Source organism: Amblyomma mixtum, chromosome 2 (genome assembly GCF_055824585.1).
Source record: "Amblyomma mixtum isolate Tamu chromosome 2, ASM5582458v1, whole genome shotgun sequence".
NCBI lineage: Eukaryota > Metazoa > Arthropoda > Arachnida > Ixodida > Ixodidae > Amblyomma > Amblyomma mixtum.
The window spans coordinates 267032980-267037160 of NC_143013.1; the positions used below are offsets into that span (position 1 = coordinate 267032980).

At 40.8% G+C, this 4181-nt stretch overlaps 1 long non-coding RNA gene across 1 annotated transcript; it reads left to right on the forward strand.

Moving 5' to 3' along the window:
* The first annotated feature begins 272 nt into the window (after positions 1-272).
* Positions 273-2610, forward strand: LOC149363896 (uncharacterized). Its single transcript, XR_016289130.1, has 2 exons — positions 273-1885; positions 2453-2610. It is a non-coding gene; the product is annotated as an uncharacterized LOC149363896 (long non-coding RNA).
* Positions 2611-4181: the final 1571 nt, after the last annotated feature.

Consider the following 4181-nt stretch of genomic DNA (forward strand, 5'->3'; position numbering starts at 1 on the left):
GGACAGCCTTGTTATCCTTCTACTGTAATACCTGTGTCACATAGCACTCCTCAACAGTTGTAGCAGTAGGATAACTTTCATTCTTCTACTGTAACGCCAGTGTCACATGACACTCCTCAGAGACCCATTGTAAGAGGCTGCGCAAAAGAAACCAGGATGAAAGGGAAGACACGTATACCAAAGGACGAGCTCTGAAGTACCAACTGGTAGTTCAGCACTCGTCCAACTACCAGTTGGTAGTTCAGCGCTCGTCCTGTGGTATGTGTCTTCCCTTTCATCCTGGTTTCTTTTGCGCTGCCTCTTACAATGATGCTTAACCGACTAGCCCACACAAAGTTATTGATCCTCAGAGACCTTTCCAGCGAAGGCATCTGATTTCACTTGAGGAGCAAAATATGAAAGGCATTAATAGTAATTTAACTGTAAACCTTAAGATTTTTGCCATTTCGGTGAGTATACTTGCTCTAATTCACATATATTTGTCTAGGAGATTGTAGCGACCTGGTTGACTCAGATTTTTGGCTTGCTACCTGATGGCATGGCTAAACAACTCGAAAAGAATAGGATATAAGACATGAATGCATGCTGCACTAACAACTGTTTACATTATCAGTTTTCCACATTATATGGGTTGCACTGTATATACTCAGAAATAGAAAGGAGCCAAGTACAAAGAAAAGCAAACCAAACAACAAAGAGGTAAAATGCGAAATGTTACCCTCTTTTTCTCATGCACTTAGCAGCAATGGTCATAGTGAAAAATAGCATAGCAATAAAGAAGCACTTGGCTTGTAACATGCGCACCTTTTTGGAAATACTAGAGTGTAGTGGTGCTTTTGCCATTCTAAGAAACTGGCTTGTCTGGCATGGCTCTGCATCTTGATGTGACTAATTGCATCATGTTTTGTTATGAAGGCTAGTGCGTTTTAGTGCTGGTTATTGCATTACTATTTCTACTTCCTCTGTCTACTAGTGAGTCGTCAGTGTGTGTTACACTTCCTTCTTTATCACATTTAAATTTTTTAGGTATTGCACATTTCAGTGTTGTGTCAAGGGCATGTGGAAAAGCTGGAATTACAGAATTGCTCTTAGCAAGCCCAGCCTCTTGTGTGATATACAGGCAGTGCTCCTACTGTTGCATACTATTTTTATTTTTGAATATTTGCTATTACACACACTAATCTGTGATTTTCATCAGCATGAAATCATTTTCCTAAATGATTTGTGCAGTTAACGTTATAAAAAGGCAAAGTACACAATTACCGTTTTCACTTCTTTCTTACATCGGAACCTACTACTATTGCATGACACCATCATTGTGAGGGTGTAAGTTTTGTGTTTATTTTAAACAACTACATGATTTCTGACTTGCATGCTTCAACAGGCATGAAAGCATATTACCATGTGACACTATGCAATCAACAAATGCAATTCGATCTTGGCCGCGCCGGTGTAATGTCGATGGAGGCAAAATCTAGAGGCCCGTGTACTCTGCGATGTATGTGCACATTAAAGAACCCGAGGTGGCCAAAATTTCTGGAGCCCTTCACTGCGGTGTTCCTCAAAGCCTGAGTCGCTTTGACGTTAAACCCGCAATTAACGCCTCATTCCTGGCTGTGACTATAGCATAGAAATTTTATTCCTGTGTTCTGTTTCCTGCAGGTGCATTCATTTATTGCTTCGAGATTGAAAAGGCTGTGTACAAACTCTGGACGGAATCCAGAAGGATGCAGTATTTCTGAAGCGGGCCACCACAACTGTGTGGTGAAGAGAAGCAGTGGTACAGCGTAGCTTCATTGGCAGCTGCTCAGGAGAAGGATATTGGAAGGCAAGGAAAAGGCTCTACAGAAGACACTCACGCAAGTGAAAATGGATGCACTCACAGGTGATTACTGGTTTTAGCTGGATTTAGCACAGAAGTATATATTCACTCCGTCAGTGTATTCGAGAATTGCAACTCAGGATTTGTTAGTGGTTTATTAGGAAGCACAAAACAACGGGTAATAACAAATGTATGGGATGGAAGCTAGTGACCAATTCACTGTAGGTATGTCATCATGTGAAGGTTTGTGTAGAAGAGGTTAATTGATGGGCATAGTTTGTAGCTCATGTGAGGGACAGTATAAATAGCTTAAATGGCGTGGTTCTGAGACCAATGGGGCAGTGCATGAGCAGAAAAACTAGCCAGGAGTTAACAAATTTTCATGAATGCTCAGCTGTCATGCTTTAGAAATAAGGCTGTTGGTATTTGGCAGCCATGTGCTGTGAAGCTCGGTATTTTAAAAGTGTTGAGGCCTAAGAGATCTGATTCAGTGTTGGCATTCATGGGTGCTGTCACATTAGCCATCCTCCTTTAATGCAAATAGCAGCATTTGCTAGTTGTCTTTGCAATGGGATCATTGTAGCAGTGTATATCATAATAAATATATAATTTTTCTCCCTTAATCTTCAGGCACTGTCGCTACACACAAATGGATTCAAGCTGCCATCAAGGCAATGAAAGATATTCGACTTTCTCGGAAAAGATGCACGCTATGACGCGAGGGGCCTCCAGTGCGACTCATTCGCTGCTTTTGTCTACTAATAAAGCTAAGGTTGCTCTTAGGCAAATGTGAGCATTTTTTTTTGTTCTTTCAATACATACTTGCTCTTCGTGCTTCTCAAGAACATGAATCATGTAATACTTATTTGCATGCTGCTACGTACATACTACCGTGCTCAAATTTGAGAGACCCCTGTGAGTTCTTGCCGAATTTTACCAAACTGCATGTGAGCGCCGCCTGACGAAGCAATCCTGTTGTCGAGACCGATGCCCATATGCAATATGGCACGTTTCAGCATGCACTTGCATTGGTTTCTTAATTTTGCTCACGATAGTATGTCCAAACATTGAGCATCACTATGAAGACATGTTAGGTAACAAATTTGTTTCTGGATGGTTCACCCTTCCTTTGACATCATCATCCCGGAATGCTACACCAACCGCACCAGGAAACAGTAAACCAAAGCACACCAGAGCTGGTATCAGCCGGCTGAGTCACACCAGATGAGAACACACTATGCCATGTCACAGAACTCATTTCTGAAAATCTGGTCTCGAAACACCAGGAAGGGTAATTCGCCAATTTTCTTTTGTGCGAGTGTATCGCAGTGTTGTGATTTTGAGATCACCACACGCACATAGCGGATGCACTATGTAGCTCGGAACACTGTGGCAAGGTAATAAACAACCAGTAAACTTTCGACTGGATGTATTTAGATCTTTTAATAAACACTCAGTTAAATGTGAACTGCAGGTCAATTAAATAAAAATGCCAAGTAATAAACTGGCAATTAAATGTGAACTGCAGGTTTATAAAGAGTCAGTTAAATATGTATTGCCAGTCAATAAAATCTCTATTTAGATCTATTGAGTTAAATTAATAAACTGCCAATTGGAATACGGTGGCCAATTTTAAATTGAAACTCAACACAAAAAAGTCTATAAACTGTCAATTAAACCACAAAAGAGTTCATAATAAACTGGCAATTAAATGTTAACTTAATATGAATTCAGTGTTAATTGACATGCAATTAAATGTGAACTGCAGGTATATAAACAGTCAGTTAAATATGTATTGCCAGTCAATAAAATCTCAATTTGGATCTATCGAGTTAAGTTAATAAACAGTCAATTGGAATACGGTGGCCAATTTTAAATTGAAACTCGACAAAAAAAGTCTATAAGCTCTCAATTAAACCACAATACAATTTATTGCCGAGAGTCAATAAGTATTTAATTAAAACTGGGTAGAAATTTTTGTAAGGGTCTGCTCATTCTTCAGTGATGCTATATATATAGCCCCCGTCGGGACATCGAATTTCGAGTCGACTTGCGACTTTACTGCCTACCCACACACAGACAGGGACCGAGAACGCATGGCATATAAAACTAACGCTGTGCATACCTCTTAAACCTCATCGAAACTCTTCTCGACAGATGCATGCGGTTCTTATACACAAACACCTCATCTCCTGGCTCTTCGGTCCTGCCGCTGATTTCGCCACTCTGCTGACCACCGCGGGAGATACTCCCTGGGAGAGGCAAGTCGTAAACTGTCGCCTTAATCTATCCGGAAGAAGAGTTATGGCTGCGGCTTATCTGCGGGATTTGGATAGCGCACGGCATATAACGAGCCACA